This window comes from Primulina tabacum, chromosome 10 (genome assembly GCF_025594145.1).
Source record: "Primulina tabacum isolate GXHZ01 chromosome 10, ASM2559414v2, whole genome shotgun sequence".
In the NCBI taxonomy this organism is placed as follows: domain Eukaryota; kingdom Viridiplantae; phylum Streptophyta; class Magnoliopsida; order Lamiales; family Gesneriaceae; genus Primulina; species Primulina tabacum.
In genome coordinates, this window is record NC_134559.1 from 39,192,405 (window position 1) to 39,212,950 (window position 20,546).

At 44.0% G+C, this 20,546-nt stretch overlaps 18 non-coding genes and 4 pseudogenes across 18 annotated transcripts; all 22 read left to right on the forward strand.

Annotated features, from left to right (window-relative positions):
• The first annotated feature begins 654 nt into the window (after nucleotides 1-654).
• LOC142507824 (5S ribosomal RNA) lies at nucleotides 655-773 on the forward strand. Its single transcript, XR_012806067.1, has one exon. It is a non-coding gene; the product is annotated as a 5S ribosomal RNA (ribosomal RNA).
• A 684-nt stretch (nucleotides 774-1,457) lies between these two features.
• On the forward strand, nucleotides 1,458-1,576 carry LOC142516829 (5S ribosomal RNA). The gene has a single exon (XR_012812602.1). It is a non-coding gene; the product is annotated as a 5S ribosomal RNA (ribosomal RNA).
• A 1,065-nt stretch (nucleotides 1,577-2,641) lies between these two features.
• On the forward strand, nucleotides 2,642-2,760 carry LOC142517512 (5S ribosomal RNA). Its single transcript, XR_012813254.1, has one exon. It is a non-coding gene; the product is annotated as a 5S ribosomal RNA (ribosomal RNA).
• Nucleotides 2,761-3,443: 683 nt separating this feature from the next.
• LOC142517017 (5S ribosomal RNA) lies at nucleotides 3,444-3,562 on the forward strand. The gene has a single exon (XR_012812780.1). It is a non-coding gene; the product is annotated as a 5S ribosomal RNA (ribosomal RNA).
• A 684-nt stretch (nucleotides 3,563-4,246) lies between these two features.
• Nucleotides 4,247-4,365, forward strand: LOC142515708 (5S ribosomal RNA). The gene has a single exon (XR_012811539.1). It is a non-coding gene; the product is annotated as a 5S ribosomal RNA (ribosomal RNA).
• A 682-nt stretch (nucleotides 4,366-5,047) lies between these two features.
• On the forward strand, nucleotides 5,048-5,167 carry LOC142507302 (5S ribosomal RNA). Its single transcript, XR_012805562.1, has one exon. It is a non-coding gene; the product is annotated as a 5S ribosomal RNA (ribosomal RNA).
• A 684-nt stretch (nucleotides 5,168-5,851) lies between these two features.
• Nucleotides 5,852-5,970, forward strand: LOC142513061 (5S ribosomal RNA). Its single transcript, XR_012809027.1, has one exon. It is a non-coding gene; the product is annotated as a 5S ribosomal RNA (ribosomal RNA).
• Nucleotides 5,971-7,225: 1,255 nt separating this feature from the next.
• Nucleotides 7,226-7,344, forward strand: LOC142507825 (5S ribosomal RNA). Its single transcript, XR_012806068.1, has one exon. It is a non-coding gene; the product is annotated as a 5S ribosomal RNA (ribosomal RNA).
• A 684-nt stretch (nucleotides 7,345-8,028) lies between these two features.
• Nucleotides 8,029-8,147, forward strand: LOC142516830 (5S ribosomal RNA). Its single transcript, XR_012812603.1, has one exon. It is a non-coding gene; the product is annotated as a 5S ribosomal RNA (ribosomal RNA).
• Nucleotides 8,148-9,211: 1,064 nt separating this feature from the next.
• On the forward strand, nucleotides 9,212-9,330 carry LOC142517513 (5S ribosomal RNA). The gene has a single exon (XR_012813255.1). It is a non-coding gene; the product is annotated as a 5S ribosomal RNA (ribosomal RNA).
• A 679-nt stretch (nucleotides 9,331-10,009) lies between these two features.
• On the forward strand, nucleotides 10,010-10,127 carry LOC142515091 (5S ribosomal RNA). The gene has a single exon (XR_012810952.1). It is a non-coding gene; the product is annotated as a 5S ribosomal RNA (ribosomal RNA).
• Nucleotides 10,128-10,812: 685 nt separating this feature from the next.
• Nucleotides 10,813-10,933, forward strand: LOC142510464 (5S ribosomal RNA). The gene has a single exon (XR_012808574.1). It is a non-coding gene; the product is annotated as a 5S ribosomal RNA (ribosomal RNA).
• Nucleotides 10,934-11,647: 714 nt separating this feature from the next.
• Nucleotides 11,648-11,766, forward strand: LOC142513731 (5S ribosomal RNA). The gene has a single exon (XR_012809661.1). It is a non-coding gene; the product is annotated as a 5S ribosomal RNA (ribosomal RNA).
• A 678-nt stretch (nucleotides 11,767-12,444) lies between these two features.
• Nucleotides 12,445-12,562, forward strand: LOC142508545 (5S ribosomal RNA). The gene has a single exon (XR_012806753.1). It is a non-coding gene; the product is annotated as a 5S ribosomal RNA (ribosomal RNA).
• Nucleotides 12,563-13,243: 681 nt separating this feature from the next.
• LOC142512681 (5S ribosomal RNA) lies at nucleotides 13,244-13,366 on the forward strand (annotated as a pseudogene).
• A 685-nt stretch (nucleotides 13,367-14,051) lies between these two features.
• LOC142509336 (5S ribosomal RNA) lies at nucleotides 14,052-14,171 on the forward strand. Its single transcript, XR_012807515.1, has one exon. It is a non-coding gene; the product is annotated as a 5S ribosomal RNA (ribosomal RNA).
• Nucleotides 14,172-14,855: 684 nt separating this feature from the next.
• LOC142512320 (5S ribosomal RNA) lies at nucleotides 14,856-14,979 on the forward strand (annotated as a pseudogene).
• Nucleotides 14,980-15,662: 683 nt separating this feature from the next.
• On the forward strand, nucleotides 15,663-15,786 carry LOC142511288 (5S ribosomal RNA; annotated as a pseudogene).
• Nucleotides 15,787-16,462: 676 nt separating this feature from the next.
• LOC142510448 (5S ribosomal RNA) lies at nucleotides 16,463-16,580 on the forward strand. Its single transcript, XR_012808558.1, has one exon. It is a non-coding gene; the product is annotated as a 5S ribosomal RNA (ribosomal RNA).
• A 1,495-nt stretch (nucleotides 16,581-18,075) lies between these two features.
• Nucleotides 18,076-18,195, forward strand: LOC142512036 (5S ribosomal RNA; annotated as a pseudogene).
• A 680-nt stretch (nucleotides 18,196-18,875) lies between these two features.
• Nucleotides 18,876-18,993, forward strand: LOC142511231 (5S ribosomal RNA). Its single transcript, XR_012808722.1, has one exon. It is a non-coding gene; the product is annotated as a 5S ribosomal RNA (ribosomal RNA).
• Nucleotides 18,994-19,674: 681 nt separating this feature from the next.
• Nucleotides 19,675-19,793, forward strand: LOC142513076 (5S ribosomal RNA). Its single transcript, XR_012809042.1, has one exon. It is a non-coding gene; the product is annotated as a 5S ribosomal RNA (ribosomal RNA).
• The last annotated feature ends 753 nt before the right edge of the window (nucleotides 19,794-20,546 follow it).

Genomic DNA, 20,546 nt, shown 5'->3' on the forward strand with positions numbered 1-20,546 from the left:
TTGACAGACGATTTTCGGCTCAAATCATCTGAATCTCGATCGGGACCAGATAAGACATGTGAAATGAAAGTAGCTCGGCCACTGCCGGATTTGGACAAAATTGTATGCTAATTTGATTGTAAACGGGCAAACGGACGAGACTCATTACTACGCAATGAGCTGACGAGATTTTAGCCGAATTCCTTCTCTAAGACCCTCTAATTTGCGATTTAACGCTTCTGTTAAGCTTTCGTTTCCTCGAGAAATCCGCTTAGGAAGTTCGAAATTCGATTCCGGTTCCATTTTATCGTATCCGAGGCATAATAATAGCTTTACATTCGTTATTTCCTTCTTCTTATTTTTTTTTCTATTTTCTGGGAACATTTATCGATTTTTGTTGTCGTGAGCCGGTTCTGTGCGGAAGGGTATGACGCAGATTACTCCCGAGACGGTTAACTCATTAAAAACAATTATTTCGACTGTTTTATCCATAATTTACGTAAACGGTCGCGACACGAGGTCTTCCCAGGGAGGTCACCCATCCTAGCTCTGCCATCGCGCCAGAACGCTTAACTTCATGGTTATGATTGGGCGAGAGCAGTGCCGCGTGTTGTCCATCGCCGCTTGCTCCACACGTACTCGAGGGATATAAGAATAAACATCCCACTCAATGTCGGGTGCGATCATACCAGCACTAATGCCATGGATCCCATCAGAACTCCGAAGTTAAGCGTGCTTGGACGAGAGCAGTACTAGGATCGGTGACCTCCTGTGAAGTCCTCGTGTTGCACCCTTTTTCTTGTTTTTCTATTTTTGATTACTTGTTGACAGACGATTTTCGGCTCAAATCATCTGAATCTCGATCGAGACCAGATAAGACATGTGAAATGAAAGTAGCTCGGGCACTGCCGGATTTGGACAAAATTGTAGGCTAATTTGATTGTAAACGGGCAAACGGACGAGACACATTACTACGCAATGAGCTGACGAGATTTTAGCCGAAATCCTTCTCTAAGACCCTCTAATTTGCGATTTACCTCTTCTCTTAAGCTTTCGTTTCCTCTAGAAATCCTCTTAGGAAGTTCGAAATTCGATTCCGGTTCCATTTTATCGTATACCAAGCATAATAATAGCTTTACATTCGTTATTTCCTTCTTCTTATTTTTTTTTCTATTTTCTGGGAACATTTATCGATTTTTGTTGTCGTGAGCCGGTTCTGTGCGGATGGGTATGACGCAGATTACTCCGGAGACGGTTAACTCATTAAAAACAATTATTTCGACTGTTTTAACCATAATTTACGTAACCGGTCGCGGCATGAGGTCTCTCCAGGGAGGTCACCCATCCTAGCTCTGCCATCGCGCCAGAACGCTTAACTTCATGGTTATGATTGGGCGAGAGCAGTGCCGCGTGTTGTCCATCGCCGCCCGCTCCACACGTACTCGAGGGATATTAGAATAAACATCCCACTCAATGTCGGGTGCGATCATACCAGCAATAATGCACCGGATCCCAACAGAACTCCGAAGTTAAGCGTGCTTGGGCAAGAGCAGTACTAGGATGGGTGACCCCCTGGAAAGTCCTCGTGTTGCACCCTTTATCGTGTTTTTCTATTTTTGATTACTTGTTGACAAACGATTTTCGGCTCAAATCATCTGAATCTCGATCGGGACCAGATAAGACATGTGAAATGAAAGTAGCTCGGGCACTGCCGGATTTGGACAAAATTGTAGGCTAATTTGATTGTAAACGGGTAAACGGACGAGACTCATTACTACGCAATGAGCTGTCGAGATTTTAGACGAATTCCTTCTCTAAACCCTCTAATTTGCGATTTACCGCTTCTGTTAAGCTTTCGCTTCCTCGAAAAATCCGCTTAGGAAGTTCGAAATTCGATTCCAGTTCCATTTTATCGTATCCCAGGCATAATAATAGCTTTACATCGTTATTTACCCCTAGGTTGTCCTCGTGTTTCACCCCTTTTCGTGTTTTTCTATTTTTGATTACTTGTTGACAGACGATTTTCGGCTCAAATCATCTGAATCTCGATCGGGACCAGATAAGACATGTGAAATGAAAGTAGCTCGGGCACTGCCGGATTTGGACAAAATTGTGGGCTAATTTGATTGTAAACGGGCAACGGACGAGATTCATTACTACGCAATGAGCTGACGAGATTTTAGCCGAATTTCTTCTCTAAGACCCTCTAATTTGCGATTTACCGCTTCTATTAAGCTTCGTTTCCTCGAGAAATCCGCTTAGGAAGTTCGAAATTCGATTCCGGTTCCATTTTATCGTATCCCAGGCATAATAATAGCTTTACATTCGTTATTTCCTTCTTCTTATTTTTTTTTCTATTTTCTGGGAACGTTTATCGATTTTTGTTGTCGTGAGCCGGTTCTGTGCGGAAGGGTATGACGCAGATTACTCCGGAGAAGGTTAACTCATTAAAAACAATTATTTCAACTGTTTTATCCATAATTCACGTAAACGATCACGACACGAGGTCTTCCCAGGGAGGTCACCCATCCTACCTCTGCCATCGCGCCAGAACGCTTAACTTCATGGTTATGATTGGGCGAGAGCAGTGCCGCGTGTTGTCCATCGCCGCCCGCTCCACACGTACCCGAGGGATATAAGAATAAACATCCCACTCAATGTCGGGTGCGATCATACCAGCACTAATGCATCGGATCCCATCAGAACTCCGAAGTTTAGCGTGCTTGGGCGAGAGCAGTACCAGGGTGGGTGACCCCGTGGGAAGTCCTCGTGTTGAACCCTTTTTCGTGTTTTTCTATTTTTGATTACTTGTTGACAGACGATTTTCGGCTCAAATGATCTGAATCTCGATCGGTACCAGATAAGACATGTGAAATAAAAGTAGCTCGGGCACTGCCGGATTTGGACAAAATTGTAGGCTAATTTGATTGTAAACGGGCAAACGGACGAGACTTATTTCTACGCAATGAGCTGACGAGATTTTAGCCGAATTCCTTCTCTAAGACCCTCTAATTTGCGATTTACCGCTTCTGTTAAGCTTTCGTTTCCTCGAGAAATCTGCTTAGGAAGTTCGAAATTCGATTCTGGTTCCATTTTATCGTATCCCAGGCATAATAATAGCTTTACATTCGTTATTTCCTTCTTCTTATTTTTTTTCTATTTTCTAGGAACATTTATCGATTTTTGTTGTCGTGAGCCGGTTCTGTGCGGAAGGGTATGACGCAGATTACTCCGGAGACGGTTAACTCATTAAAAACAATTATTTCGACTGTTTTATCCATAATTTACGTAAACGGTCGCGACACGAGGTCTTCCCAGGGAGGTCACCCATCCTACCTCTGCCATCGCGCCAGAACGCTTAACTTCTTGGTTATGATTGGGCGAGAGCAGTGCCGCGTGTTGTCCATCGCCGCCCGCTCCACACGTACTCGAGGGATATAAGAATAAACATCCCACTCAATGTCGGGTGCGATCATACCAGCACTAATGCCATGGATCCCATCAGAACTCCGAAGTTAAGCGTGCTTGGACGAGAGCAGTACTAGAATGGGTGACCCCCTAGGAAGTCCTCGTGTTGCACCCTTTTTCGTGTTTTTCTATTTTTGATTACTTGTTGACAGACGATTTTCGGCTCAAATCATCTGAATCTCGATCGGGACCAGATAAGACATGTGAAATGAAAGTAGCTCGGGCGCTGCCAGATTTGGACAAAATTGTAGGCTAATTTGATTGTAAACGGGAAAACGGACGAGACTCATTACTACGCAATGAGCTGACGAGATTTTAGCCGAATTCCTTCTCTAAGACCCTCTAATTTGCGATTAAACGCTTCTGTTAAGCTTTCGTTTCCTCGAGAAATCCGCTTAGGAAGTTCGAAATTCGATTCCGGTTCCATTTTATCGTATCCCAGGCATAATAATAGATTTACATTCGTTATTTCCTTCTTCTTATTTTTTTTTCTATTTTCTAGGAACATTTATCGATTTTTGTTGTCGTGAGCCGGTTTTGTGCGGAAGGGTATGACGCAGATTACTCCGGAGACGGTTAACTCATTAAAAACAATTATTTCGACTGTTTTATCCATAATTTACGTAAACGGTCGCGACACGAGGTCTTCCCAGGGAGGTCACCCATCCTACCTCTGCCATCGCGCCAGAACGCTTAACTTCATGGTTATGATTGGGCGAGAGCAGTGCCGCGTGTTGTCCATCGCCGCCCGCTCCACACGTACTCGAGGGATATAAGAATAAACATCCCACTCAATGTCGGGTGCGATCATACCAGCACTAATGCCATGGATCCCATCAGAACTCCGAAGTTAAGCGTGCTTGGGCGAGAGCAGTACTAGAATGGGTGACCCCCTAGGAAGTCCTCGTGTTGCACCCCTTTCGTGTTTTTCTATTTTGATTACTTGTTGACAGACGATTTTCGGCTCAAATCATCTGAATCTCGATCGGGACCAGATAAGACATGTGAAATGAAAGTAGCTCGGGCACTGCCGGATTTGGACAAAATTGTAGGCTAATTTGATTGTAAACGGGCAAACGGACGAGACTCATTACTACGCAATGAGCTGACGAGATTTTAGCCGAATTCCTTCTCTAAAACCCTCGAAATTGCGATTTACCGCTTCTGTTAAGCTTTCGTTTCCTCGAGAAATCCACTTAGGAAGTTCGAAATTCGATTCCGGTTCCTTTTTATCGTATCTCAGGCATAATAATAGCTTTACATTCTTTATTTCCTTCTTCTTATTTTTTTTTCTATTTTAAGGGAACATTTATCGATTTTTGTTGTCGTTAGCCGGTTTTGTGCGGAAGGGTATGACGCAGATTACTCCGGAGACGGTTAACTCATTAAAAACAATTATTTCGACTGTTTTATCCATAATTTACGTAAACGGTCGCGACACGAGGTCTTCCCAGGGAGGTCACCCATCCAAGCTCTGCCATCGCGCCAGAACGCTTAACTTCATGGTTATGATTGGGCGAGAGCAGTGCCGCGTGTTGTCCATCGCCGCCCGCTCCACACGTACTCGAGGGATATAAGAATAAACATCCCACTCAATGTCGGGTGCGATCATTACGAGCACTAATGCACCGGATCCCATCAGAACTCCGAAGTTAAGCGTGCTTGGGCGAGAGCAGTACTAGGATGGGTGACACCCTGAGAAGTCCTCGTGTTGCACCCTTTTCGTGTTTTTCTATTTTTGATTACTTGTTGACAGACGATTTTCGGCTCAAATCATCTGAATCTCGATCGGGACAAGATAAGACATGTGAAATGAAAGTAGCTCGGGCACTGCCGGATTTGGACAAAATTGTAGGCTAATTTGATTGTAAACGGGCAAACGGACGAGACTCATTACTACGCAATGAGCTGACGAGATTTAAGCCGAATTCCTTCTCTAAGACCCCTCTAATTTGCGATTTACCGCTTCTGTTAAGCTTTCATTTCATCGAGAAATCCGCTTAGGAAGTTCGAAATTCGATTCCGGTTCCATTTTATCGTATCCCAGGCATAATAATAGCTTTACATTCGTTATTTCCTTCTTCTTATTTTTTTTTCTATTTTCTGGGAACATTTATCGATTTTTGTTGTCGTGAGCCGGTTCTGTGCGGAAGGGTATGACGCAGATTACTCCGGAGACGGTTAACTCATTTAAAACAATTATTTCGACTGTTTTATCCATATTTACGTAAACGATCGCGACACGAGGTCTTCCCAGGGAGGTCACCCATCCTAGCTCTGCCATCGCGCCAGAACGCTTAACTTCATGGTTATGATTGGGCGAAGAGCAGTGCCGCGTGTTGTCCATCGCCGCCCGCTCCACACGTACTCGAGGGATATAAGAATAAACATCCCACTCAATGTCTGGTGCGATCATACCAGCACTAATGCACCGGATCCCATCAGAACTCCGAAGTTAATCGTGCTTGGGCGAGAGCAGTACTAGGATGGGTGACCCCCTGGGAAGTCCTCGTGTTGCACCTTTTTTCGTGTTTTTCTATTTTTGATTACTTGTTGACAGACGATTTTCGGCTCAAATCATCTGAATCTCGATCGGGACCAGATAAAACATGTGAAATGAAAGTAGCTCGGGCACTGCCGGATTTGGACAAAATTGTAGGCTAATTTGATTGTAAACTGGCAACGGACGAGACTCATTACTACGCAATGAGCTGACGAGATTTTAGCCGAATTCCTTCTCTAAGACCCTCTAATTTGCGATTTAACGCTTCTGTTAAGCTTCACCCTGGGAAGTCCTCTTGTTGCACCCTTTTTCGTGTTTTTCTATTTTTGATTACTTGTTGACAGACGATTTTCGGCTCAAATCATCTGAATCTCGATCGGGACCAGATAAGACATGTGAAATGAAAGTAGCTCGGCCACTGCCGGATTTGGACAAAATTGTAGGCTAATTTGATTGTAAACGGGCAAACAGACGAGACTCATTACTACGCAATGAGCTGACGAGATTTTAGCCGAATTCCTTCTCTAAGACCCTCTAATTTGCGATTAACGCTTCTGTTAAGCTTCACCCTGGGAAGTCCTCGTGTTGCACCCTTTTTGTGTTTTCTATTTTTGATTACTTGTTGACAGACGATTTTCGGCTCAAATCATCTGAATCTCGATCGGGACCAGATAAGACATGTGAAATGAAAGTAGCTCGGCCACTGCCGGATTTGGACAAAATTGTATGCTAATTTGATTGTAAACGGGCAAACGGACGAGACTCATTACTACGCAATGAGCTGACGAGATTTTAGCCGAATTCCTTCTCTAAGACCCTCTAATTTGCGATTTAACGCTTCTGTTAAGCTTTCGTTCCTCGAGAAATCCGCTTAGGAAGTTCGAAATTCGATTCCGATTCCATTTTATCGTATCCGAGGCATAATAATAGCTTTACATTCGTTATTTCCTTCTTCTTATTTTTTTTTCTATTTTCTGGGAACATTTATCGATTTTTGTTGTCGTGAGCCGGTTCTGTGCGGAAGGGTATGACGCAGATTACTCCGAGACGGTTAACTCATTAAAAACAATTATTTCGACTGTTTTATCCATAATTTACGTAAACGGTCGCGACACGAGGTCTTCCCAGGGAGGTCACCCATCCTAGCTCTGCCATCGCGCCAGAACGCTTAACTTCATGGTTATGATTGGGCGAGAGCAGTGCCGCGTGTTGTCCATCGCCGCCTTGCTCCACACGTACTCGAGGGATATAAGAATAAACATCCCACTCAATGTCGGGTGCGATCATACCAGCACTAATGCCATGGATCCCATCAGAACTCCGAAGTTAAGCGTGCTTGGACGAGAGCAGTACTAGGATCGGTGACCTCCTGTGAAGTCCTCGTGTTGCACCCTTTTTCTTGTTTTTCTATTTTTGATTACTTGTTGACAGACGATTTTCGGCTCAAATCATCTGAATCTCGATCGAGACCAGATAAGACATGTGAAATGAAAGTAGCTCGGGCACTGCCGGATTTGGACAAAATTGTAGGCTAATTTGATTGTAACGGGGCAAACGGACGAGACACATTACTACGCAATGAGCTGACGAGATTTTAGCCGAAATCCTTCTCTAAGACCCTCTAATTTGCGATTTACCTCTTCTCTTAAGCTTTCGTTCCTCTAGAAATCCTCTTAGGAAGTTCGAAATTCGATTCCGGTTCCATTTTATCGTATACCAAGCATAATAATAGCTTTACATTCGTTTATTTCCTTCTTCTTATTTTTTTTTCTATTTTCTGGGAACATTTATCGATTTTTGTTGTCGTGAGCCGGTTCTGTGCGGATGGGTATGACGCAGATTACTCCGGAGACGGTTAACTCATTAAAAACAATTATTTCGACTGTTTTAACCATAATTTACGTAACCGGTCGCGGCATGAGGTCTCTCCAGGGAAGTCACCCATCCTAGCTCTGCCATCGCGCCAGAACGCTTAACTTCATGGTTATGATTGGGCGAGAGCAGTGCCGCGTGTTGTCCATCGCCGCCCGCTCCACACGTACTCGAGGGATATTAGAATAAACATCCCACTCAATGTCGGGTGCGATCATACCAGCAATAATGCACCGGATCCCAACAGAACTCCGAAGTTAAGCGTGCTTGGGCAAGAGCAGTACTAGGATGGGTGACCCCCTGGAAAGTCCTCGTGTTGCACCCTTTATCGTGTTTTTCTATTTTTGATTACTTGTTGACAAACGATTTTCGGCTCAAATCATCTGAATCTCGATCGGGACCAGATAAGACATGTGAAATGAAAGTAGCTCGGGCACTGCCGGATTTGGACAAAATTGTAGGCTAATTTGATTGTAAACGGGTAACGGACGAGACTCATTACTACGCAATGAGCTGTCGAGATTTTAGACGAATTCCTTCTCTAAACCCTCTAATTGCGATTTACCGCTTCTGTTAAGCTTTCGCTTCCTCGAAAAATCCGCTTAGGAAGTTCGAAATTCGATTCCAGTTCCATTTTATCGTACTCCCAGGCATAATAATAGCTTTACATCGTTATTTACCCCTAGGTTGTCCTCGTGTTTCACCCCTTTTCGTGTTTTTTCTATTTTGATTACTTGTTGACAGACGATTTTCGGCTCAAATCATCTGAATCTCGATCGGGACCAGATAAGACATGTGAAATGAAAGTAGCTCGGGCACTGCCGGATTTGGACAAAATTGTGGGCTAATTTGATTGTAAACGGGCAACGGACGAGATTCATTACTACGCAATGAGCTGACGAGATTTTAGCCGAATTTCTTCTCTAAGACCCTCTAATTTGCGATTTACCGCTTCTATTAAGCTTTCGTTTCCTCGAGAAATCCGCTTAGGAAGTTCGAAATTCGATTCCGGTTCCATTTTATCGTATCCCTGGCATAATAATAGCTTTACATATGTTATTTCCTTCTTCTTATTTTTTTTTCTATTTTCTGGGAACGTTTATCGATTTTTGTTGTCGTGAGCCGGTTCTGTGCGGAAGGGTATGACGCAGATTACTCCGGAGAAGGTTAACTCATTAAAAACAATTATTTCAACTGTTTTATCCATAATTCACGTAACGATCACGACACGAGGTCTTCCCAGGGAGGTCACCCATCCTACCTCTGCCATCGCGCCAGAACGCTTAACTTCATGGTTATGATTGGGCGAGAGCAGTGCCGCGTGTTGTCCATCGCCGCCCGCTCCACACGTACCCGAGGGATATAAGAATAAACATCCCACTCAATGTCGGGTGCGATCATACCAGCACTAATGCATCGGATCCCATCAGAACTCCGAAGTTTAGCGTGCTTGGGCGAGAGCAGTACCAGGGTGGGTGACCCCGTGGGAAGTCCTCGTGTTGAACCCTTTTTCGTGTTTTTCTATTTTTGATTACTTGTTGACAGACGATTTTCGGCTCAAATGATCTGAATCTCGATCGGTACCAGATAAGACATGTGAAATAAAAGTAGCTCGGGCACTGCCGGATTTGGACAAAATTGTAGGCTAATTTGATTGTAAACGGGCAAACGGACGAGACTTATTTCTACGCAATGAGCTGACGAGATTTTAGCCGAATTCCTTCTCTAAGACCCTCTAATTTGCGATTTACCGCTTCTGTTAAGCTTTCGTTTCCTCGAGAAATCTGCTTAGGAAGTTCGAAATTCGATTCTGGTTCCATTTTATCGTATCCCAGGCATAATAATAGCTTTACATTTGTTATTTCCTTCTTCTTATTTTTTTTCTATTTTCTAGGAACATTTATCGATTTTTGTAGTCGTGAGCCGGTTCTGTGCGGAAGGGTCTGACGCAGATACTCCGGAGACGGTTAACTCATTAAAACAATTATTTCGACTGTTTTATCCATAATTTACGTAAACGGTCGCGACACGAGGTCTTCCCAGGGAGGTCACCCATCCTACCTCTGCCATCGCGCCAGAACGCTTAACTTCTTGGTTATGATTGGGCGAGAGCAGTGCCGCGTGTTGTCCATCGCCGCCGCTCCACACGTACTCGAGGGATATAAGAATAAACATCCACTCAATGTCGGGTGCGATCATACCAGCACTAATGCACCGGATCCCATCAGAACTCCGAAGTAAGCGTGCTTGGGCGAGAGCAGTACTAGAATGGGTGACCCCCTGGGAAGTCCTCGTGTTGCACCTCTTTTCGTGTTTTTCTATTTTTGATTACTTGTTGACAGACGATTTCGGCTCCAATCATCTGATCTCGATCGGGACCAGATAAGACATGTGAATGAAAGTAGCTCGGGCCTGCCAGGATTTGGACAAAATTGTAGGCTAATTTGATTGTAAACGGGGCAAACTGACGAGACTCATTACTACGCAATGAGCTGACGAGATTTTAGCCGAATTCCTTCTCTAAGACCCTCTAATTTGCGATTTAACCCGCTTCTGTTTAAGCTTTCGTTTCCTCGAGAAATCCGCTTAGGAAGTTCGAAATTCGATTCCGGTTCCATTTTATCGTATCCCAGGCATAATAATAGCTTTACATTCGTTATTTCCTTCTTCTTATTTTTTTTTCTATTTTCTAGGAACATTTATCGATTTTTGTTGTCGTGAGCCGGTTTCTGTGCGGAAGGGTATGACGCAGATTACTCCGGAGACGGTTAACTCATTAAAAACAATTATTTCGACTGTTTTATCCATAATTTACGTAAACGGTCGCGACACGAGGTCTTCCCAGGGAGGTCACCCATCCTACCTCTGCCATCGCGCCAGAACGCTAACTTCATGGTTATGATTGGGCGAGAGCAGTGCCGCGTGTTGTCCATCGCCGCCCGCTCCACACGTACTCGAGGGATATAAGAATAAACATCCCACTCAATGTCGGGTGCGATCATACCAGCACTAATGCCATGGATCCCATCAGAACTCCGAAGGTTAAGCGTGCTTGGGCCGAGAGCAGTACTAGAATGGGTGACCCCTAGGGAAGTCCTCGTGTTGCACCCCTTTTCGTGTTTTTCTATTTTTGATTACTTGTTGACAGACGATTTTCGGCCTCAAATCATTGAATCTCGATCGGGACCAGATAAGACATGTGAAATGAAAGTAGCTCGGGCACTGCCGGATTTGGACCAAAATTGTAGGCTAATTTGATTGTAACGTGCAAACGGACGAGACTCATGCTACGCAATGAGCTGACAAGATTTTAGCCAAATTCCTACTCTAAGACCCTCTAATTTGCGATTTACCGCTTCTGTTAAGCTTTCGTTTCCTCGAGAAATCCGCTTAGAAAGTTCGAAATTCGATTCCGGTTCCATTTTATCGTATTCCAGGCATAATAATAGCTTTACATTCGTTAATTCCTTCTTCTTATTTTTTTTCTATTTTCTGGGAACATTTATCGATTTTTGTTGTCGTGAGCCGGTTCTGTGCGGAAGGGTATGACGCTGATTACTCTGGAGACGGTTAACTCAATAAAAACAATTATTTCGACTGTTTTATCCATAATTTACGTATTATTTCGACTGTTTTATCAATAATTTACGTAAACGTTCGCGACACGAGGTCTTCCCAGGGAGGTCACCCATCCTAGCTCTGCCATCGCCCCAGAACGCTTAACTTCATGGTTATGATTGGGCGAGAGCAGTGCCGCGTGTTGTCCATCGCCGCCCGCTCCACACGTACTCGAGGGATATAAGAATAAACATCCCACTCAATGTTGGGTGTGATCATACCAGCACTAATGCACCGGATCCCATCAGAACTCCGAAGTTAAGCGTGCTTGGGCGAGAGCAATACTAGGATGGGTGGCCCCCTGGGAAATTCTCGTGTTGCACCCTTTTTCGTGTTTTTCTATTTTTGATTACTTGTAGATAGACGATTTTCGGCTCAAATAATCTGAATCTCGATCGGGACCAGATAAGACATGTGAAATGAAAGTAGCTCGGGCACTGCCGAATTTGGACAAAATGTAGGCTAATTTGATTATAAAAGGTCAAACAGACGAGACTCATTTCACGCAATGATCTGACTAGATTTTAGTCGAATTCTTCTCTAAGACCCTCTAATTTGCGATTTACCGCTTCTGTTAAGCTTTCGTTTCATCAAGAAATCCTGCTTAGGAAGTTCGAAATTCGATTCCGGTTCCATTTTATTGTATCCCAGGCATAATAATAGCTTTACATTCGTTATTTCCTTCTTCTTATTTTTTTTCTATTTTCTGGGAACATTTATCGATTTTTGTTGTCGTGAGCCGGTTCTGTGCAGAAGGGTATGACGCAGATACTCCGAAGACGGTTAACTCATTAAAAACAATTATTTCGACTGTTTTATCCATAATTTACGTAAACGATCCCGACACGAGGTCTTCCCAGGAGGCACCCATCCTAGCTCTGCCATCGCGCCAGAACGCTTAACTTCATGGTTATGATTGGACGAGAGCAGTGCCGCGTGTTGTCCATCGCCGCCCGCTCCACACGTACTCGAGGGATATAAGACTAAACATCCCACTCAATGTCGGGTGCGATCATACCAGCCCTAATGCACCGGATCCCATCAGAATCTGAAGTTAAGCGTGCTTGGGCGAGAGCAGTACTAGGATGGGTGACACCCTGGGAAGTCCTCGTGTTGCACCCCTTTTCGTGTTTTTCTATTTTTAATTACTTGTTGACAGACGATTTTGGGATCAAATAATCTGAATCTCGATTGGGACCAGATAAGACATGTGAAATGAAAGTAGCTCGGGCACTGCCGGATTTGGACAAAATTATAGGCTAATTTGATTGTAAATGGGCAAACGGACGAAACTTATTACTACGCAATGAGCTAACGAGATTTTAGCCGAATTCCTTCTCTAAGACCCTATAATTTGCGATTTACCGCTTCTGTTAAGCTTTCGTTTCCTCGAGAAATCCGCTTAGGAAGTTCGAAATTTGATTCCGGTTCCATTTTATCGTATCCCAGGCGTTAATAATAGCTTTACATTCGTTATTTTCTTCTTCTTATTTTTTTCTATTTTCTGGGAACATTTATCGATTTTTGTTGCCGTGAGCCGGTTCTGTGCGGAAGGGTATGACGCAGATTACTCCGGAGACAGTTAACTCATTAAAAACAATTCTTTCGACTGTTTTATCCCTAATATACGTAAACGGTCGCGACACGAGACTTCCCAGGGAGGTTACCCATCCTAGCTCTGCCATCGCGCCAGAACACTTAACTTAATGGTTTGATTGGGCGAGCAGTAGTGCGGTGTTGTCCATCGGCGCACTTCTCCACACGTCTACTTTGGGAGATAAGAATAAACATACACTCAATGTCCGGTGCGATCATACCCAGCACAATTCACCGGATCCCATCAGAACTCCGAAGTTAAGCGTGCTTGGGCAGAGGAGCAGTACTAGGAATGGGTGACCCCCTGGGAAGTCCTCGTGTCTGCACCTCTTTTCGTGTTTTTTCTATTTTGATTACTTGTTGACAGACGATTGTCGGCTCAAATCATCTGAATCTCGATAGGGACCAGATAAGACATGTGAAATGAAAGTAGCTCGGGCACTGCCGGATTTGGGACAAAATTGTAGGCTAATTTGATTGTAAATGGGCAAACGGACGAGACTTATTACTACGCAATGAGCTGACGAGATTTTAGCCGAATTCCTTCCTTAAACCCTCGAATTTGCGATTACCGCTTCTGTTAAGCTTTCGTTTCCTCGAGAAATCCGCTTAGGGAAGTTCGAAATTCGATTCCGGTTCTATTTTATCGTATCTCAGGCATAATAATAGCTTTACATTCTTTATTTCCTTCTTCTTATTTTTTTTTTCTATTTTATGGGAATATTTATCGATTTTTGTTGTCGTTAGCCGGTTCTGTGCGGAAGGGTATGACGCAGATTACTCCGGAGACGGTTAACTCATTAAAAACAATTATTTCGACTGTTTTATCCATAATTTACGTAAACGGTCACGACACGAGGTCTTCCCAGGGAGGTCACCCATCCTACCTCTGCCATCGCGCTTGAACGCTTAACTTCTTGGTTATGATTGGGCGAGAGCAGTGCCGCGTGTTGTCCATCGCCGCCTGCTCCACACGTACTCGAGGGATATAAGAATAAACATCCCACTCAATGTCGGGTGCGATCATATCAGCACTAAGCCACCGGATCCCATCAGAACTCCGAAGTTAAGCGTGCTTGGGCGGAGAGCAGTACTAGGATGGATGACCCCCAGGGAAGTCCTCGTGTTTCACCCTTTTCGTGTTTTTCTATTTTTGATTACTTGTTGACAGACGATTTTCGGATCAAATCATCTGAATCTCGATCGAGACAAGATAAGACATGTGAAATGAAAGTAGCTCGGGCACTGCCGGATTTGGACAAAATTGTAGGCTAATTTGATTGTAAACGGGCAAACGGACGAAACTCATTACTACGCAATGAGCTGACGAGATTTTAGCCGAATTCCTTCTCTAAGACCTCTAATTTGCGATTTACCGCTTCTTTTATAGCTTTCGTTTCCTCCAGAAATCCGCTTAGGAAGTTCGAATTCGATTCCGGTTCCTTTTATCGTATTCCCAGGCATAATAATAGCTTTACATTCGTTATTTCCTTCTTCTTATTTTTTTTCTATTTTCTGGGAACATTTATCGATTTGTGTGTTGTCGTGAGCCGGTTCTGTGCGGAAGGGTATGACGCAGATTACTCCGGAGACGGTTAACTCATTAAAAAACAATTATTTCGACTGTTTTATCCATAATTCCGTAAACGATCGCGACACAAGGTCTTCCATGGGAGGTCACCCATCCTACCTCTGCCATCGCGCCAGAACGCTTAACTTCATGGTTATGATTGGCGAGAGCAGCGCCGCGTGTTGTCCATCGCCGCCCGCTTCCACACGTACTCGAGGGATATAAGAATAAACATCCCCACTCAATGTCGGGTGCGATCATACTAGCATTAATGCACCGTATCCTATCAGAACTCCGAAGTTAAGCGTGCTTGGGCGAGAGCAGTACTAGGATGGGTGACCCGGTCCCATGGGAAGTCCTCGTGTTGTTCCTTTTTCGGTTTTTTCTATTTTTGATTACTTGTTGACAGACGATTTTCGGCTCAAATCATCTGAATCTCGATCGGGACCAGATAAGACCTGTGAAATGAAAGTAGCTCGGGCACGGCCGGATTTGGACAAAATTGTAGGCTAATTTGATTGAAAACGGGCAAACGGACGAGACTCATGCTACGCAATGATTGCTGACAAGATTTTAGCCGAATGTCTTCTCTAAGGACCCTCTAATTTGCGATTTACGCTTATGTTAAGCTTTCGTTTCATCATGAACATCAGCTTAGGAAGTTCGAAATTCGAATTCCGGTTCCATTTTATGTATCCCAGGCATAATAATAGCTTTACATTCGTTATTTCCTTCTTCTAATTTTTTTTTCTATTTTCTGGGAACATTTATCGATTTTTGTGTCTTGAGCCGGTTCTGTGCAGAAGGGTAGACGCAGATTACATCGGAGACGGTTAATACTCATTAAAACAATTATTCGACTGTTTTATCCATAATTTACGTAAACCGGTCGCGACACGAGGTCTTCCCCAGGGAGGTCACCCATCCTAGCTCTACCATCGCGCCATGACGATTAACTTCATGGTTTATGATTGGGCGAGAGCAGTGCCGCATGTTGTCAATCGCAGCCCGCTCCACACGTACTTGAGGGATATAAAAATAAAATCCACTAATGTCGGGTGCGATCATACCAGCACTAATGCACCAGATCCCATCAGAACTCCGAAGTTAAGCGTGCTTGGGCGGGAGAGCAGAGTACTAGGATGATGACCCACCAGGGAAGTCCTCGTTGTTGCACCCCTTTTTCGTGTTTTTTTCTATTTTTGATGACTTGTTGACAGACGATTTTGTCTCAAAATCATCTGAATCTCGATCGAAACCAGATAAGACAGTGAAATGAAAGTAGCTCGGGCACTGCCGGATTTGGACAAAATTGTAGGCTAATTGATTGTAACGGGCAAACGGACGAGACTCATTATACGCAATGAGCTGAGAGATTTTTAGCCGAATTCCTTCTCTCTAAGACCCTCTAATTTGCGATTTTAACCGCTTCTGTTAAGCTTTCGTTCCTCGAGAAATCTGCTTAGGAAGTTCGAAATTCGATTCCGGTTCCATTTTATCGTATCCCAGGCATAATAATAGCTTTACATTCGTTATTTCCTTCTTCTTATTTTTTTTCTATTTTCTGGGAACATTTATCGATTTTTGTTGTCGTGAGCCGGTTCTGTGCGGAAGGGTATGACGCAGATTACTCCGGAGACGGTTAACTAAAAACAATTATTTCGACTGTTTTATCCATAATTTACGTAAACGTCGCGACACGAGGTCTTCCCAGGGAGGTCACCCATCCTACTCTGCCATCGCGCCAGAACGCTTAACTTCATGGTTATGATTGGGCGAGAGCAGTGCCGCGTTGTCCATCGCCGCCCGCTCCACACGTACTCGAGGGATATAAGAATAAACATCCACTCAATGTCGGGTGCGATCATACCAGCACTAATGCACCGGATCCCATCAGAACTCCGAAGTTAAGCGTGCTTGGGCGAGAGCAGTACTAGGATGGGTGACCCCTGGGAAGTCCTCGTGTTGCACCCCTTTTCGTGTTTTTCTATTTTTTGATTACTTGTGACAGACGATTTTTCGGCTCAAATCATCTGAATCTCGATCGGGCCAGATAAGACATGTGAAATGAAAGTAGCTCGGGCACTGCCGGATTTGGACAAAATTGTAGGCTAATTTGATTGTAAACGGGCAAAGGACGAGACTCATTACTACGCAATGAGCTGACGGATTTTAGCCGACTTCCTTCTCTAAAACCCTCGAAATTGCGATTTACCGCTTCTGTTAAGCTTTCGTTCCTCGAGAAATCCACTTAGGAAGTTCGAACTTCGATTCCGGTTCCTTTTTATCGTATCTCAGGCATAATAATAGCTTTACATTCTTTATTTCCTTCTTCTTACTTTTTTTTTTCTATTTTATGGGAACATTTATCGATTTTTGTTGTCGTTAGCCGGTTTTTGTGCGGAAGGGTATGACGCAGATTACTCCGGAGACGGTTAACTCATTAAAAAAAATTATTTCGACTGTTTTATCAATAATTTACGTCAATGTCGCGACACGAGGTCTTCCCCAGGAGGTCACCCATCTACCTCTGCCCATCGCGACAGAACGCTTAACTTCATGGTTATGATTGGGCGAGAGCAGAGTGCCGCGTGTTGTCCATCGCCGCTCGCCTCTACACATTACTCGAGGGATATAAGAATAAACATCCCAGTCAATGTCGGGTAAGATCATACCAGCACTAATGTCAGGATCCAATCAGAAAACTCCGAAATTAACAACTGCTTGGGCTAGAGCAGTACTAGGATGTGTGACTCCCTGCGAAAGTCTCGTGTTCCACCCCTTTTCGTGTTTTTGTATTTTTGATTACTTGTTGACAGACGATTTTCGGCTCAAATCATCTGAATTTCAATCGGGACCAAATAAGACATTTGAAATGAAAGTAGCTCGGGCACTGCCGGATTTGGACAAAATTGTAGGCTAATTTGATTGTGAACGGGCAAACGGACGAGACTCATTACCACGCAATGAGCTGACGAGATTTTAGCCGAATTCCTTCTCTAAGACCCTCTAATTTGCGATTTAACGCTTCTGTTAAGCTTTTGTTTCCTCGAGAAATCCGCTTTGGAAGTTCGAAATTCGATTCTGGTTCCATTTTATCGTATCCCAGGCAAAATAATAGCATTACATTCGTTATTTCCTTCTTCTTATTGTTTTTTTCTATTTTCTGGGAACATTTATCGATTTTGTTGTCCTGCAGCCGGTTCTGTGCGGAAGGTTATGACGCAGATTACTCCGGAGACGGTTAACTAATTAAAAACAATTATTTCGATTGTTTTATCCATTATTTCCGTAAACAGTCTCGACACGAGGTCTTCCCAGGGAGGTCACCTATCCTAGCTCTGCCATCGTGCCAGAACGCTTAACTTCATGGTTATGATTGGGCGAGAGCAGTGCCGCGTGTTGTGCCATCGCCGCCCGCTCCACACGGTACTCGAGGGATGTAAAAATAAACATCCCACTCAATGTCGGGTGCGATCATACCAGCAACTAATGCACCGGATCCCATCAGAACTCCGAAGTTAAGCTTTCTTGGGCGAGAGCAGTACTAGATGGGTTACACCCCTGTGAAGTCATCGTGTTGCACCCCTTTTCGTGTTTTTCTATTTTGATTACTTGTTGACAGACGATTGTTGGCTCAAATCATCTGAATCTCGATGGGACCAGATTAAGACATGTGAAATGAAAGTAGCTCGGGCACTGCCGGATTTGGACAAAATTGATAGGCTAATTTGATTGTAAAACGGGCAAAACGGATGAGACTATTACTACGCAATGAGCTGACGAGATTTTAGCCGAATTCCTTCTCTAAAACCCTAGAATTGCAGATTTACCGCTTCGTTAAGCTTTCGTTTCCTCGAGAAATCCGCTTAGGAAGTTCGAAATTTCGATTACCAGTTCCATTTTATCGTATCTCAGGCATAATAATAGCTTTACATTCTTTATTTCCTTCTTCTTATTTTTTTTCTATTTTATGGAACATTTATCGATTTTTGTTGTCGGTAGCCGGTTCTGTGCGGAAGGGTATGACGCGATTACTCCGGAGACGGTTAACTCATTAAAACAATTATTTCGACTGTTTTATAATAATTACGTAAACGGTCGCGACACGAGGTCTTCCCAGGGAGGTCACCCATCCTAGCTCTGCCATCGCGCCAGAACGCTTAACTTCATGGTTATGATTGGGCGAGAGCAGTGCCGCGTGTTGTCCATCGCCGCCCGCTCCACACGTACTCGAGGGATATAAGAATAAACATCCCACTCAATGTCGGGTGCGATCATACCAGCACTAATGCACCGGATCCCATCAGAACTCCGAAGTTAAGCGTGCTTGGGCGAGAGCAGTACTAGGATGGGTGACCCCTGGGAAGTCCTCGTGTTGCACCCTTTTCGTGTTTTTCTATTTTTGATTACTTGTTGACAGACGATTTTCGGCTCAAATCATCTGAATCTCGATCGGGACCAGATAAGACATGTGAAATGAAAGTAGCTCGGGCACTGCCGGATTTGGACAAAATTGTAGGCTAATTTGATTGTAAACGGGCAAACGGACGAGACTCATTACTACGCAATGAGCTGACGAGATTTTAGCCGAATTCCTTCTCTAAGACCCTCTAATTTGCGATTTACCGCTTCTGTTAAGCTTTCGTTTCCTCGAGAAATCCGCTTAGGAAGTTCGAAATTCGATTCCGGTTCCATTTTATCGTATCCCAGGCATAATAATAGCTTTACATTCGTTATTTCCTTCTTCTTATTTTTTTTTCTATTTTCTGGGAACATTTATCGATTTTTGTTGTCGTGAGCCGGTTCTGTGCAAGGGTATGACGCAGATTACTCCGGAGACGGTTAACTCATTAAAAACAATTATTTCGACTGTTTTATCCATAATTTACGTAAACGGTCGCGACACGAGGTCTTCCCAGGGAGGTCACCCATCCTAGCTCTGCCATCGCGCCAGAACGCTTAACTTCATGGTTATGATTGGGCGAGAGCAGTGCCGCGTGTTGTCCATCGCCGCCCGCTCCACACGTACTCGAGGGATATAAGAATAAACATCCCACTCAATGTCGGGTGCGATCATACCAGCACTAATGCACCGGATCCCATCAGAACTCCGAAGTTAAGCGTGCTTGGGCGAGAGCAGTACTAGGATGGGTGAACCCCTGGGAAGTCCTCGTGTTGCACCCTTTTTCGTGTTTTTCTATTTTTGATTACTTGTTGACAGACGATTTTCGGCTCAAATCATCTGAATCTCGATCGGGACCAGATAAGACATGTGAAATGAAAGTAGCTCGGGCACTGCCGGATTTGGACAAAATTGTAGGCTAATTGATTGTAAACGGGCAAACGGACGAGACTCATTACTACGCAATGAGCTGACGAGATTTTAGCCGAATTCCTTCTCTAAGACCCTCTAATTTGCGATTTACCGCTTCTGTTAAGCTTTCGTTTCCTCGAGAAATCCGCTTAGGAAGTTCGAAATTCGATTCCGGTTCCATTTTATCGTATCCCAGGCATAATAATAGCTTTACATTCGTTATTTCCTTCTTCTTATTTTTTTTCTATTTTCTGGGAACATTTATCGATTTTTGTTGTCGTGAGCCGGTTCTGTGCGGAAGGGTATGACGCAGATTACTCGGAGACGGTTAACTCTAACAATTATCGATTTAAAACAAAATTATTTCGACTGTTTTATCCATAATTTACGTAAACTCGCGACACGAGGTCTTCCCAGGGAGGTCACCCATCCTAGCTCTGCCATCGCGCCAGAACGCTTAACTTCATGGTTATGATTGGGCGAGAGCAGTGCGCGTGTTGTCCATCGCCGCCGCTCCACACGTACTCGAGGGATATAAGAATAAACATCCCACTCAATGTCGGGTGCGATCATACCAGCACTAATGCACGGATCCCATCAGAACTCCGAAGTTAGCGTGCTTG